The sequence below is a fragment of the Ovis aries genome, chromosome 3 (genome assembly GCF_016772045.2).
Source record: "Ovis aries strain OAR_USU_Benz2616 breed Rambouillet chromosome 3, ARS-UI_Ramb_v3.0, whole genome shotgun sequence".
Taxonomy (NCBI): domain Eukaryota; kingdom Metazoa; phylum Chordata; class Mammalia; order Artiodactyla; family Bovidae; genus Ovis; species Ovis aries.
In genome coordinates this window covers 67,889,447-67,906,077 of record NC_056056.1, presented here as the reverse complement: position 1 = coordinate 67,906,077, position 16,631 = coordinate 67,889,447, and the positions used below count along the sequence as shown (strand labels likewise).

Sequence of the window (16,631 nt, the reverse complement as noted above, 5' to 3'; positions counted from 1 at the left end):
TCTGATGTCTCTCAGATAGGGGCCAAATTTACTCTTTTGATCTCATTTTAGCCCTTGTTGCTGTATATTCAGTCTCAGATGGTTTTTAAAGTGTTCCACTGAGCCCTGGCAGGGGCGGGAGGAGCCAGACTCTGCCACCCGCAGCAGATGACCACAGGTGCCCTTCACCTGGGGCAGCCCTGCATTTAACTGGCTTGTTCACACTTCTGCTTCAGCTTCTGTGGATCAAAGGTGACTTTTTAAAAAGTTTGAAAACCCATGATCTAACCCAGAGAGGCCAAAAGAGGCAACATTTGGATGTATGAGCTGGGTTTCTGGACCAGAGAATAGATAGTCCCAGATAACACCATTTCTTGATTCTTCTTCTCGCTGAGGGTGTGAACTTGGTCTCAGCTGTGATGATAGGCATGTTATGAAAACACACATTCAGGTTAATTTATAGGCCTGGGGACTGTCTTTTTCAAAGGCAGACGTTTAAATTAGTGCATCTTCAAAAACCTTCACCTTCAGGGTCTCCTCCTTTAGTCTCCACCATCTGTTCTTTATTTTGTGATGCCCTCTGGGGCTGGAGAAGAAACAAAATGTAAATTCTTTGAAGGAAACCAAGCCTTTGTTAACCTCTACCGGGAGCTGCTGAGGTGTGTGCTGGTCATTTTGAATGATTTTCATAGTAGTGACAAACTTTTCTAGAGAAATGTAACTTAATGTTTATCCTTGAATCTACCAACAAATAACTTTTTTCTGTTGGAGCCTCCCCTTTTCCTCTCTGTTCTGTGGAACTACTTGGGTAGATTTTATGTTTTCCTAGCTTAATTAGATAAATGTAATCTTTATTGTTACATCAGTAGGTTGCCATTTGAAAAGGTCGTGCTTGAGTTTTAGGGTCATTTAATGGCCTCATTGACTCAATTCTGAGTTCTGACCAGATTTATTTATTGAAAAGCCAGCTTTTATTCAGGATACTAAATTATATTAGCTCAGAAAGAAAAGATAAATTGGTAATTTTATCTATAAAATGAGGCTTTGTTCTAGATCTCTGCCCTTTCTCTTACATACACATACTCTCTCTCACAAACATACGCCTAATCTTGTACCACCACCAAGGTGTTAAACTCACTAAGGATACAGTTCATTGCAGCAGAGCATTTTGAAGCAGTGGTGTTTTTTTTTTTTTTTTTTTTTACAGCAACACAGGAGCCTCTGCTTTCCTGTAGTCAGGGCTTCTGGAATCCTGGGTTCAGGTAAATCAAAAAGAGCCTGGATTGATGAATGGAAGCTTAGAATTTATGGGGCCCATGGTGAACCACTTGCCGTGGGGTCAAGAAGTGTCTTGAATCCAGCTTGAGTCAGAGAAACTTTCACAGTGACTTGACAGGCTTCAATATAATAATTTCCAGTTTCTACCTCATTCTCCTCTTCCAGGCTCACCCAGTACACGTAATTAAAGGGAGGTAGGGGAGGAGAGAGCATTATCCGGAGAGCTGGCAGTGAGGATGTTCCTCCTGTCTCCTTGTAAACTCTTGGCATGTTCTGGTCTCCAGAATTCTTTCATAACTACCAAAGAAACCAGAATTTCCTTCTGTACCCTGTATGGAATGTCAGAAATCCCTTGGTTATAATACTCTGCTGCAATGAACTCTATCCTTAGTGATAGGCAGATAGGAGGCAGCAAGCATTCTTCACCATCACAAGAACTTCCTGTGCGTATATGCCTGGGGTCTAAATCAGGCAGAAAGGAAAGGAAGGAAGGAATCCTTTGGCCATGGTGTCAGTGTCTGGCCATTCTGAGCTATATTTCTCTGAGCAGATGGAAAAATGGTGGCATATTTGAATTTGCTGTCAGAGATCATATTTAAGTTGTCTTTCATATTTGGTCTTGATGTGATAATTTCTATCATAGTTTCCTTCTATAGATGACTGTGGTACAGTGATTTCAAACAAAGTAAATAGAATGCTAATTTGTTGAATACAACCTATTTAAAAGTAAACATTCTTATGGATTCTCATGTGCCTTCTTTTCTCAGCTTCTTATAAAGAAAATTAAGCAAAATCCTAGTCTCAAAAAGATTAATTTAGGCCTGGCTGATATTTGGTAAAACTTAGAGATACAAATGGGCTTCCCTGGTGGCTCAGCTGGTAAAGAAAAGAATCTGCCTGCATTGTGGGAGGCCTGGGTATGAATAGACTCTGTTTTTTTTTTTTTTCCCCTGGAAGTCAATGTTGACTTATATACAAAATTTCCTATTTCATAGTTTAAATGAAAGTGGCCTCTTTTTGGTGGTCTATTTAATACTTCCATTTTGGCAAAGGTTTTATTCTGTATTGGGCTGTAATGAACTAGCTTTACTGCTAGGTCACCATCAGAGACAGAAACTTGGGGGAATTTGTCATTTCTGTTTTAGAGACTTAATAATTCACATCAGTTTAAGACCTAAGTGAATTTAGACTAGGTTGTGATTTTGTCTTTGTGGAGATGCCAAAATACATTATGAAGGAAGATGGGACACATCACCTATTGAAATGGTTCTTTATTCCTCTGTTTATGAGTGCTTTTGCTCACTGAGTCATGTCCATCTCTTTGTGACCCCAGGGACTGTAGCCTGCCAGGCTCTGCTCTGTATGGGATTTCCTAGACAAGAAGACTGGAGAGGCTTGCCATTTCCTTCTCCAGGGGATCTTCTTTTATCTTTTACTGAGCTTACTACTAGGTACTGGGCTTCCCTGGTAAGTCAACTGGTAAAGAATCCTCTTGCAATGCAGGAGACTCCGGTTCAATACCTAGGTTGGGAAGATCTCCTGGAGAAGGGATAGGCTACCCACTCCAGTATTCTTGGGCTTTCCTGGCGGCTCAGCTGGTTAAGAATCTGCCTGCAAAATGTGGGAGACCTGGGTTCTATCCCTGGGTTGGGAAGGTCCCCTGGAGAAGGCTATGGCAACCCATTCCAGTATTCTTGCCTTGAGAATCCTCATGGGCAGAGGAGCCTGACGGGCTGCAGTCTATGGCGTTGCAAGGAGTTGGACACAATTGAGCGACTAAGCACAACACACAATGTAGCACTAGGTACTAGGCTCAGTGCTCCTTTTTATTCTCCAGCTCTGCTTTATAGACTATGGATCTTAGGCCTGCTGCTTGAACTCACATTTGGGACTTCCAAACTTAGTGATCCTTGAATTTTAACATCAACCCCATGGCTTTGGATGTTGGAATGTGGACCTTAAAATCATTTGGAGGTTTAAAACTAAAGCAAATCCTAGAGTGCTTTTTAGGAATATTTGGGGGAGTGTCTCAGACTTATCTAGAGCTGTTTCTTGCCTAGCGTGGTCTACGGCAAAGCAGCCATGAAAGCTGGTGTGGCGCAGAGTGGCGATGGCAAGGTGGTCTGAACCACTCACTGACTGTGTGCTTGTTGAAAGAGGCCAACACCATGTGCATATCCTTGTGCGGCTGTAGCTTCTATATTCTACATGAGGAGTTGCAAACTAATGATCTAAGTCGCAGTCATATTTCATTTGGCCCATAGTTTTCTAGCAGTTGGAAAAGTTGTGTACAAACCTAAATTTCTGTCTTCTCTTGATAAGTGGGAGGGTCTTCTGCCACTGGTCACGCACCCCCACATGGTACTGGTCAGCAGTTGCAGTAGTGGCTGCCCCTTTAATGGAGGTGTTCTAGTTTTCCGCTGCTGGGTAACAGACCGTTCAGCACCTAGCGTTCTAAAACAGCAACCCTTGCATCACGTTCATGGATCCTGTGGGTCAGAAATTTGGACAGTTTGGAGTGGAGATGGTTTGTTTTTATTCCACAGTGTCTGGGTCCTCAGCTCGGGGGACTTAAATTTTGGAGGCTGAAATCATCTGGAGGTATTGTTATTCACATGTCATATGCTTGGCTTGGGATATCTTGGGGTTGCTTGGGCACCCTCCAAATCTGTGTGCAGCTCCCGGTCTTTCCATGTGGTCTTTCTCTGTGTCTTCTGTGACTTGGCAACCTCAGGATAATCAGGCTTGCTACCTGGCAGCTCAGCCAGCCAAGAGCAAGAGTTCTAGCAGAACCAGGCAAAAGCCACCTGGCCTTTTCGGATCTGTCCTCTGAGGTCATACCGTGTCTCTTTCCTTGCCCTCTATTATTGATTGAATGTCAAGCCCACCAACTTGTAAAGAGAGATTATACTCCTCCTCTCATTGGGCTAAGTGTTGAGTAATTTGCAACTTTGTTTTAAAACTGCCCAAGGAGGCAAAACACATCTCCCTATTACCAATACATGCAATAAATATCAATACTTTTCTACCATCTGACTGCCGCGGAGGGTTTTGGGTAAGGAATTACTGCTCTTCCTTTGTACTTCCAAATGTAGATGACCCTAAATTCTAGTTAGTTTTTTTTTTTGTCAACATTCATAATGGTAAATCTAAGTGTGTCCTTTGGGGAAAGGAGTGGAATGCAAAGATTGCTCACATGACAAAGTTCTTTTGAGAAGCTTTGTGTGATTTTTTTAACTGGGAAGATAATACACCAAGGTGTAATTTGTGCTTGTATTGGCCGTGTCCTGTATCTGCACTTGCAGAAATGTGTTATCTTACCCATGTATTCATTTCCTTATTTCTTGTTCTTGGCCATGTGCATTTCCTTCTTTTGGGGAAGATGGGCCAAGCCATTTGTTTATTATTTTTAAAATATCCTGTGGGTGTTACCAGCGTTGTTGTAAATAATGAAGTTCTTGTTTATTGTTGTTGCACTAGTAGGAATATTAGAAACAAAGCAACCACAGGTTGCTTATATTTTCTTAAAAAATTAAGAAAAACTATCTAAAACTAGTGCTGTTGTCTCCCTTTTCATTTTTACCAACTTCTCTTCTTCCAGTGAAGGTATCATTGTCCTGGTTGGAACACTGGGTGTTATCCAGTCCTTTTCTTGCCCATCACCCTAGGCTGTCAAATTTATTTAACCTTCTCTGTATTCGTTCTCTCGATCCCCTAAAACTACTGTTGCTCCCTTGGCTCAGCCTCTCATCACTGGCACTTCTGGTAATCGGCCACCTACCTGTATGTTCTTCTCATCTCTAATCTCCCATTCCAAACTGTCCTGTTTTACAGTGATCTTCCTAAACTATCAGATCATGTTAATTCTCTGCTACTGACAGTAGCATCTCTGTGCCTCTGGATAAAACTCAGCCTTCTTTCAAAATGGCACAGGATGTCGTAACAGAATGAACTGCGTGTGGCTGTAAGACCTCATATCCAAACTGCTGTTAACCTGCTCCAGGACATTCACACCCTAAGTTACTCTGGTCACAACTGGCCACTTGCTCCCAAGTAGTTGCCAGGTGCACTTGGCCATATTCTAAACTGGAAGCCTTTGCTGGTGTTCTGTCATTTCCATTCTGTTCCAACTCAGTTTTGGGTTTCTGTAACATTCCAGAGTACTTTTCCAGTATAATAATGTGTTTACCACCTGCTTTCACATTCTAGTTTAGATTTTTTGAAGGCAGAAACTTATCTTTTGTCTCTGGATATCAATCCCTGGCATATGTAGGGCTGTTGGTAAATGTTGATGGAATGGTTGACTGGTTGAAGCCCACCAGTGATTCCATTCCAAAATTACTCTTGTGGAAGGGCAGACATATGATGGGGGAGAGAACCCTGTTCCGTTATTATTGGCAGGGGGAAGGCATCCTTCTCTGCTCTTCACACTGAAAGGGAATGTATACACATTGTGTATTTGGGAGGGGAAGGAGGCAAGATCTTTTTCTGAAAACTGTATATTCTGATAATGTACATGTGTGCGGTCATGTCTGACTCTGTGCAACCCTGTGGACTGTAGCCTGCCCAGCTCCTCTGTTATGGGATTCTCCAGGCAAGAAATAAGGAAATGAATACATGGGTAAGATAATACATTTCTGCAAGTGCAGATTGTACCTCAGTGGATTATCTTCCCACTTAAAAGATGGGAAGCATAGAGATGCTACTGTCCCAGCATAGAGATGCTACCGTCAGTAGCAGAGAATTAACATAGTTTAGGAAGGTCACTGCAAAACAGAGGACAGTTTGGAGTGGGAGATATTAGAGATGAGAAGAACATACAGGTAGGTGGCTGATTACCAAGAGTGGGTTGCTATGCCCTCCTCCAGGGAATCTCCTGACCTAGGGATCAAACCCTCATCTCTCACATCTGCTGCATTGGCAGGCAGATTCTTTACCCCTAGTGGCACCTGGGAAGCCTGTGATAATATATTTGTGTATATTACAAAATGAAAGTATTAAATCTAGTCCTTCCTGATAAATGTCAAGAAGAACCTTCCTTTGTGCATATTTGCATTTGTGACTCATTTCTTAGTTCCGTCAGTGAGCAACTCAGATTTTCACAATAATTCTCCTGAAAGCATTGTGGTACAGTGGGCAGGATGTGAACTTGGAGCCTGGCACTCTGCAAATTCGGGTTCTAGTCTTTCCTGAACTACACGTCTTGGAGGACAGCTTATCTCATAGAGCCTCACCATATTTATAAATGTAAGTAGCAGGTAAGAGTGGAAGTTGACAAATGTTAGGTCCCTTCTTTCCTTCCTCCAGAAGGGAGATAATTGTACACCTAAATATTTTGTTTGACAATCGGAGAGTCATTTCCTTCACCTCTTAGCTCCTTATTTTGTCACTTTAATTGCAGCAACTTGGAAGCAAGTAAACCTCAGATTGCAAGTTAATTGTCGCTAGTGATGTGTATAGAGGATATAACAACACAGGATCAAGGGAATGAAAAGCGAAGAGCTCTCAACTGACCGTTCAGTCCTCGGCAGGGGTCAATACTATTATGTCAGCTGACAGATTTACAAAGATTCTCTGTGGTCACTCTTGTTTTATGAAAGAAGAAAGAAGCACTTGACATGCTCTGAGTGTCTAGAATTTCAGTTTCAAGCTAACTGCTTAGACCTGATCCTCTGTTGACTGTTTCTATGGTCTTAGGTCAGTATTTCACGTGGAGCTGCATTTCATTCCCACTTCTTATGGACAGAAACTCAGAAGGGCTTCGATGGCAAGACAGAGCAGGAGCAGCTGAGATCCACAATCTTGTCTTACGAAGAGTTTAGATTTGGCTGTAATTGGCAGCCGGCTCTTTGTGTTGCCAAGAGCCAAGGCTAAAATTACCCAGGTTTCAACCAAAAGGAGTTCTTCTAGGAATTGCTTTTTTTTCTAGGCAGCTGAAGCAAGAGGGGAGATTGATGACTTGTGACTGAATACCCAGACTCTAGGATCTAGGCCAAACAGGGATTGAGTTGCCTCTTAAAATTTTTATTATTATGTACTCTAGGAACCTCTTGGAAGGAGACTAATGCACTTTTGATGACTGGATATTAGGCGTATTTATTTCAAGTGTAAAAAAGTTGCTGTTGAAGTGATTTTCTTTATCCCTTGCCTCAGCTTGGGCATAGAAAGAACAAAGTCTAATAACTGAAAATAGAACCATCCCAAATAGTCTCTTCTTATAAATGTGAGCCAATCCCTGTTAAGTGGCCCAGACTGGGTAGAGGAAGCCTTACTAGTGAATAGGAATCTGGGGGAGAGGGTGCACAGTCAGCAGCAGCGTGTGGTACCAGATGTGTCCAGTAAAGTTGGACAGGCATCGGGGACTCAGCTTGACTGATAGGTGATTTGAACGTTCTCCAGAGACAAGTCTACACAGATAAGCACAGTTTCCTAGGGATGAAATTGATGTTACTGTATATAGAATATATTATTCATGTCTGGACTTTGAGGCCAGACGGGATTTTATTTCTTGGCTTCTCCACTTGCTGCTTGTATGACCTTTGGTAAATGATGTAACTTTTTTGAACCTATTTTTCTCATTCATAGGAAGAAGGTGGCAAAACTATCTTACAGAAATGTTGTAAATAGTAAGAAAATCAACATATTTAAAGCATTTAGATTGAACCTTCACCTAGTAAGTGCTGCATAAATGTCTAAGATGGGTTAGGATTTTCCACTGATGGCTGTATTGCTTGGAGACTGTAAGTGAAAGTTAGTGGTAACAGAGGTGGAAACTTTACCTGGACGCTAATTCCCCAGGGGGTGAATTTTGTTTCATCTCGCTTGCCAAATTCCTAGTGTCTAAGATGAGCTAAAGATTGTACAAGTAAAGAAAAATGGGAATGAAGAGTATGTGTAAATCATGGTTAACAGTGGATTTTGCTTCCTGGCAGACCTGAATTCAAACTCAGGTGGTTTGAATCTAGAGTCTGGACTTTTAACCTCAAAGTGAAATGTGATATACCTCTTCCCCACCCTCAAGAATAATGACTTCATTGTTTTTGTAAAAATTTCATATGATAAAGCAATTTAAGCAACCCAGGAAAATCATAAAAAAGGGAAGAAAAGCCAAAATTGTATCATCCAGCTAAAAACTTCCTTCAAATTTGTGAACCCTTTACACAGCCCCCATGCATATTATAGATGAAAGGTAGACAGAAATTGTTTTATAAACTGAGATAGATCTATCCCCCCACCTTGTTTTGAAGATTACTGTAGAGAAACATAAGGCCAACTTGACTTCTTCCTTTTCATGAATGTGACTTTTTCTGGCTAGGTTTTCCAGTAAACTTCCCCTGAGCATGTCTTGATGTTGATGCTTCAGAATTGTTTTTCCTGGGGTGGAGGATGCCCTATTGATGCTTTTAAATTTTATTATTATTCTATTATATCATTGAAGTATTTAACTTTTTTATTATAACATAATGTAGAGAAAATGGATTGAAACTAAATTATACAGTTGTAAGGATTGTTTATAAACCAAATTTTCAGGGAACGACCACCTGGATGAAGACTCAAATCTTCACTGCCTCTGCACAGCTCCTGTTATCCCTTCCCAATCATGACCCCTTCTTTCCCTTGGGGGGACCCTAACCTGACTTTGAGAGTCATTGTTTCCTTGCTTTTCTTGTAGTCTTACCCTCAGCATTCATTTCCTGAAATGGCCTAGTTTAGTTTTCTTAAACTTGCACTGCATGGATTTATTAATTACAAATGATGTTCAATATCACTGAGTGATTTTTGTTTTGCCACTTGTATGTTTTCTCTGGTGAACATCTGTTCAGATCTTTTACTCATTTTAAAATGGATCATTTGTTTTACTGAACTTTTAAGTTTTTTGTGTGTTTTGGATCCAAGTCTTTATCAAATATTGTTTTACAACTATTTTCTTCCAGTCTGTGGAGTGTTTTTTGTAGAGTAGAATGTTTTAAATGACGTCTACCTTTTTTTTTTTTTTAATGGATCATGTTTTGGTGGTATATCTAAAAATTCATAGTCAAATCCAAGGTCACCTGGATTTTTGTTATTTTTTGAGTGTTTTATGTTTTACGTTTAGGTCTGTGATCCACTTTGACTTTTTGTGAAAGATGTAAGGTCTGTGTCAATTTTTTGTGTGTATGGACAGCACTAGTTTTATTTGATTACCTTTGTTTCTGTCTCAAAGATCAATTGATTATATTTATGTGGGTCTGTTTCTGAGCTCTCTTTTCTGTTTCATTGATCTGTATCCTTTTGCTAATTCTGCACCATTGATTTCTATAGCTTTGTGATTATAGAAATTGGGTTGTGCATGTCCTCAAAATTTGTTCTCCAGCGCTGTGGTGACTATTCGGGGACTCTAACTTTAGAATCAGTTTGTTGATATTCACAAAATATTTTCTGGGATTTCGATAGGGATTCCATTGAATCTATAGATCAGATTGGGAAAATTGATGTATTGCCAACAACTGTAAGTTTTCCAGTCTGTCAACCTAGCTCTCCATTTGTTACAAATGGTATTGTTTTTTAAGTTTCAAATTTCAGTTATCCATTTCTGATATATAGGAAGGCGGTAGACTTTTATGAATTAACCTTCTATCCTGTGACCTTACCATACTGGCATATTAGTTAGATCTAGGAGTTGTTCCCCTTCTTCACCTCCCCACCTTTTGGCATTTTCTGCATAGACAGTCATGTCATCTGTGAGCAAATATAATGTTATTTCTTCCTTTCCAGTTTGTGTATTATTTCCTTATTGTGCTTGCTGGACTTTCAGTGTGATGTTGAACAGGAATGATAAGATATGACATTCTTGCCTTGTCCTAGATCTCAGGGGCAAAGGATCCAGTATGAACTTGGCTGTACGCTTTCTGTAGATGTTTGAGATCAAATTAGGGACGTTCTCCTCTATTCCTGGTTTAAGAGTGTTGGGTTTTTGTTAAATGCTGTTTCTATATTGATATAATTTTCCTCTGCAGCATATATATTTTTTAAACTTTTTAAACTGAAAAAAGTTTTAATGATCTCACTTATATGTGGAATTTGCTCACTTTTAAAAAAACTCAGCCTTATGTGTGCAGATTCATGTGCCTTCTGCAGCTGGTTGTGCTTTGTATATTTTCATTGCTGTACTCTGACCTGCAGGCCATGGCTAGGCAGCTGCCTGTTTTTATGACTTGCAAGCTGAGATGGTTTTAAAATTTCTAAATGATATTTTAAAAGGTCTAAAGAAAAATAATATCTTGTGGTGTGACAGTTATGACATACAGATTTTATTGTCCATAAATAAAATTTGATTGAAACATGGCAGTTGATTTGTGTGTGTAGTGTCTATGGCTGCCTTTGTGTTTCCATGGCAGAATTAATTACAACAGAGATCATAGTTTCTCAAAGCAGAAAGTGTTTACTATCTAGCGCTTTACAGAAGCCTTTGCTGATCCCTGTTGTGTAGTAGTCTACTGCATGAATATTCCACAAAATGTGAATCTGTTCTCCGCTGATGGGCTTAAGGGTGTTACTGGATTCTGACAATTATGAAAAAAGTCATCACGAACAGCTCTATACATGTATACTGGTTCATGTAAGCATGTGTACCGTGGCTGGGATTGTACTTTGGAGAGAGTCTTGGAGTGTGTCTGTCTTCAGGTTTCCTAGATGATACCACTTGTTCCAGAGTGGACATTTCTTGTTAGGTGATGAAATGCTCACCAATAATGGCTATTTATATGACTTAAAATTTATCAGTCTGAAAGGTGAAACCTAGAATATAGGTGCTCATTTGTTCCTTCCTGACCACCAGTGAGGCCCATTATATTTGAGGGGGGTATTTTTCTGCATTTAGTTCTTTTCTCTCCTTTCGAGACACCAATTATATGTGTTGTGTTTTCCCCCACCCTCCTTTTAAGATGACTTACTCCGTCCTGTCCATCTTGTTTTTGATTGTAGTTTTAGTTGTATTCATTCCATCTGTTTTTCTTCATAATGTTTTTTGTCTCAGGAATATTTCCATTTCTCTCTTTCCTTTTTAAGTCTGGACTTTGCCATCTTATTTCTTTGAAACTTGTTTCTTTTTTTTAATTGAGCTTTTTACTTTATTGAAATGTTTTTATTTTTGGCTGCATATGCATTGAATTATTGAAAAAGCAAGAGTTCCAGAAAATCATCTACTTCTGCTTTATTGACTATGACAAAACCTTTGACTGTGTGGATCACCACAAGCTGTGGAAAATTCTTCAAGAGATGGGAATACCAGACCACCTGACCTGCCTCTTGAGAAATCTGTATGCAGGTCAGGAAGCAACAGTTAGAACTGGACATGGAACAACAGACTGGTTCCAAATAGGAAAGGGAGTATGTCAAGGCTGTATCTTGTCACCCAGCTTATTTAACTTCTATGCAGAGTACATCATGAGAAACGCTGGGTTGGAAGAAGCACAAGCTGGAATCAAGATTGCCAGGAGAAATCTCAATAACCTCAGATATGCAGATGGCACCACCCTTAAGGAAGAAAGTGAAGAAAATCTAAAGAGCCTCTTGATGAAAGTGAAAGAGGAGAGTGAAAAAGTTGGCTTAACGCTCAACATTCAGAAAACTAAGATCATAGCATCTGGTCCTATCACTTTGTTGCAGGAAGGGGGACCCCTTCCAGGGCCCGAAACCGGGCTCTTATCTAATACATGGAAGTGAATTGTCCGAGGAGATGGATGTGCTGACAAAGCAGGAGATTTTATTGGGAAAGGGCAGCTGGGTGAAGAGCTGTAGGGTAAGGAAACCCAGGAGAACAGCTCTGCCACATGGCTTGCAGTCTGGGGTTTTATGGTGATGGGATTAGTTTCCAGGTTGTATTTAGCCAATCATTCTGACTCAGAGCCCTTCCTGGTGCTGCATGCCTTGTTCAGCCAAGATGGATGCCAGAGAGAAGGATTCTGGGAGATGGTCAGACATGTGGTGTCTCCTTTTGACCTTTCCCAAACTCTTCCGGTTGGTGGTGGCTTATTAGTTCCTTGTTCCTTAGCAGGACCTCCTGTCATAAAACAACTCTCAGAAATGGTTACTGTGGCGCCTGGCCAGGGTGGGCAGTTTCAGTCTGTGTCCTTCCCCAAACACCTTCATGGCAAATAGATGGGGAAACAGTGACAGACTTTATTTTGGGGGGCTCCCAAATCACTGCAGATGGTGACTGCAGCCATGAAATTAAAAGACCCTTGCTCCTTGGAAGAAGAGTTATGACCAACCTAGACAGCGTACTAAAAAGCAGAGACATTACTTTGCCAGCAAAGGCCCATCTAGTCAAGGCTATGGTTTTTCCAGTTTTTATGTATGGATGTGAGAGTTGGACTATAAAGAAAGTTGAGCTCCAAAGAATTGATGCTTTTGAACTGTGGTGTTGGAGAAGACTCTTGAGAGTCCCTTGGACTGCAAGGTCCAACCAGTCCATCCTAAAGGAAATCAGTCCTAAATATTCATTGGAAGGACTGATGCTGAAGCTGAAACGCCAATCCTTTGGCCACCTGATGTGAAGAACTGACTCCTTTGAAAAGACCCTGATGCTGGGAAAGATTGAAAGCAGGAGGAGAAGGGGATGACAGAGGATCAGATAGTTGGATGGCATCACTGACTCAATGGACATGAGTTTGAGTAAACTCCAGGAATTGGTGATGGACATGGAGGCCTGGCGTGCTGCAGTCCGTGGGGTCACAAAGAGTTGGATATGACTAGGCAAATGAACTGAACTGCGCTGGGTGTTTCTTGACCCACGGCTCTTTCTTGAGGAAAGTGGAGGCTTCTCTAGTGTGACACATGGGCTTAGTTGCCCTAAGTCACGTGGAATCTTAGTTCCCTGACCAGGGATTGAATCCCCATCCCCTGCATTGGAAGGCAGATTCTTAACCACTGGACCACCAGAGAAGTCCCTTAAATGAGCCTTTTAATCTAAAATTTCCCTGCACACGTTGGAAACTATTAGCTTGAAATTTTTCTCTGTTTCATTGTTTTTCTTTTTATGTTCCTCATCTTTGCTCATGGGCTAAGGGGAATGTGAACTGGGACAATCTTTGGTTGTAATTTTGGTTTTTGTTTCAGAAGTCCTCGCATTAAATAGGCTATTTTTTTTCCCTTTGGGTTAGTCTTCCCTTAGAGTTTAGTTTTTAACAGGTGATGTGGCTCATGGCAATACCAGCGAAGTAAGAGACTCTGTGATCTCCTGGCCTGACTGCTTTTCCTCTGAAAATCTCTGTTCTCTAAGGTTAGGTCAGAGGTAACAGATATTTAAAAACAGCAATAACTACAAAAAAACAGGTTTCTGTTTTAGCTGTATCTCCTGTTGTAGTCTGGCTTGTTTATGTCTTTACTGCCCTCAGATATATCAGTATTTCCTATAACCATCCAAGTTTCCAACTCCCCCCACCTCTTTCTGCAGATTTGAGCCTCTGCATCTGGTTGCCTTAGTCACTGGATGGGCCTTCCCTGCCTGTAGGCCTCATCTGACTTGAACTCTTAGGAAGCCACTCCCGCTGATGTATGAGGAGGTGTGGGTGGTGACATTGCCTCCATGGTTGAGGTGGGCTCCACAGCTCCCCTTGTGCATTTGTCACTTCTTGCTCTAAAGAGATTTCTTCTATATTCAATTTTTTGGTTGGTTTTGGAGGAGGTGAATCCTTTTACTTAGCTTCTTTTTTTTTTTTTAATTTTACTGGCAGTCATATCTTTTTGGTGCTTTAAAATAAGTGAATGTTTGGTGTTATACAAAGTAAGTGGATAATGAATTTTCACTTTTGTATCCTCATATGTTGAAGCTATGTAAAGAGAGCCAGCATTTGTAAGGTATTGATGTTTTCTTCCCAAAGGCATAAACATCTAGCATGGAAGGGAAAAATAACTACGTGGAATAAAAGCAAAATGCTCAAAATAATGATTTTTTTCCTAAAAAATAAATGCAAAGTATCTTAATTATCCAAGGATTATATTTATTGAACATGAAAATCATGGCAAACATCTGAATATACATCTCTGAATGTGATTTGCCAACCTTTTTGGTTAGTTATAATTATCTTTCTTAATTAGGTTTGCCTGATTATTGGTTTCTCAAAATATGTGCATATTTTAAGGATCATAGGGAAGTCAGTTTATGAAAAAGCATCATGAAATCTGTTTTACAGACTCTTGAGTTGTTCCTGCTGAGTTTTGAGGGCATATGGCATTGTGTCTGATACAACATCTTGTGTGAAAAATCTTGCTTAGGAACCAAAACAAAAGCAGCAAAAAAGAAGAATAAACCTCAATGTAGAATTTTTCTCAGTCAAAATGCTCCTTAAGTAATTTCAGGAAATAATTTGTACATTGTAACTTTGGGTAGAGTGCTAAATATCTTCCTGAGAAAGAAGAATTTAAAAACAAAAATGGAAACTATAGTCTTAATATAGTGATCTAAACTATTTTAAAGCAAAACTATGCTTGCTAAAGAAGCTAGGTTACTTAACTACTTTTTCAAAATTAAAAATAACTTTTATTATAACAGCAAAGATGTACATTGTAGAAAATAGAAAATACAAGAAAGTAAACACCATCTTTCTAGCACCAGAGATTACCATAAATGTAAATTTTCTTCATATCCATTTCCACGCACATGCTTTTTTAACCAAAATAATCATACTCTACATGCTATTTTAGAATTTACTTTTATTCCAGCTAATGCTCACTACTATTTCATGTCAGTAAATTTACATTTTATGTATTACCTGGTCAGTATTCAAAATTGAATGATCATCCCCAAAATATCCTTTAGAACTGTAGTTAGTCTAGCCTAGATTCTATTGCAAGTCACTCTTTGCATCTAGTTGTTTTGTCCCTTTATGGTTCTTTCATCTAGCACAGTCCTCACTTTTTCCTGTGTTGTGACTTGATGAAGAGACTGGGTCAGAAGGAACTGGGCAAGCTGTCTTGTTCTCATAGATTTTTAATATTAGAACTTTTGGAGATAGCATTTAACTTCTTGAATTATTAGAAATTTACTTCTTAGAAGGTGTAGGGAGGACCAGAGGTAGGAGTTGGGGGAACATGTGAATATATTACTGAACTCAGAAAATACTTTCATCTGCAAGGGTGTGCTGATTGCTTCTTATTTACATATTTAGTTTATGAGATGCCTCCCAAACTGTGAGGCCCTGACTTGTCCATTTTTTAGTAGATTAAGTAGGATGGTACTTTGCCAACAAAGGTCGTCTAGTCAAGGTGTGGTTTTTCCATTGGTCATGTATAGATGTGAGAGTTGGACCATAACAAAAGCTGAGCACCACAGAATTGATGCTTTTGAAGTGTGGTGTTGGAGAAGACTCTTGAGAGTCGCTTGGACTGCAAGGAGATCCAACCAGTCCATTCTAAAGGAGATCAGTCCTGGGTGTACATTGGAAGGACTGACGTTGAAGTTGAAACTCCAATACTTTGGCCACCTGATGCGAAGAGCTGACTCATTTGAAAAGACCCTGATGCTGGGAAAGATTGAGGGCAGGAGGAGAAGGGGACGACAGAGGATGAAATGGTTGGATGGCATCACCGACTCAGTGGACATGAATTTGGGTAAACTCTGGGAGTTGGTGATGGACAGGGAGGCCTGATGTGCTGTGGTTCTTGGGGTCGCAAAGAGTCGGATATGACTGAGCAACTGAACTGAGCTGAAGTAGGATAGTCATGAGCACCAATGTACTAAGGAGGTTGGTAGTGATGCAGGGGTGCCATTGTTGAATTTTGTTTGGACTGTAATGTGCCTTCACACTGACTTTATTCATATATGTGTGTTCACGTGTGCCTGTACACACACACATGCATTTTTTTCTGGGCCCTTAGGTCCCCTGCCAGAAGCAGTAGTATAGTGTACCTACAATGTGCCATGCCTTGTGTTAGATCTTAAGGAGGTGAAGATGAGTAACGTTAAGATAAACAACATAGACTCTTCCCTCAGGGATCTCTGTAGAATAACTGGAGAAAAAAGATCTACCAGTATATGGAGAAATAACTAAATGCAGTGTTAGAGGGTGTGTCAACAACAAACAAGATGGCATTAAAAATACTCCATTACCGGGTACCCCTGAAACTAACACAATACTATGAATCAACTATAGTTAAAACACTCTGTGATCTTGCATTTAAAAATCCTCTCTTGAGGCATCATTTGCATACAATAAAATGTATCCATTTTAAATAGCTTCTTTTTCCTGACCATTCCCTCCCTCATCATGCTACAAAAACAGCTCAGTCTTCTGCCTTCTCATCTTCCTCTTGCCCTTCCAGCTATTTGGCATTTTTGTGCCTTTGCTTTGTTCCTTTGTCTGGAATGACCCCCAACCCCGACTTGCTTTGCA

General features: G+C 40.3%; 1 protein-coding gene across 6 annotated transcripts in view; it reads left to right on the top strand.

Moving 5' to 3' along the window:
• Positions 1 to 16,631, top strand: part of CCDC85A (coiled-coil domain containing 85A) — a 220,455-nt gene that overhangs the window by 26,239 nt on the left and 177,585 nt on the right. The window lies entirely within an intron of this gene.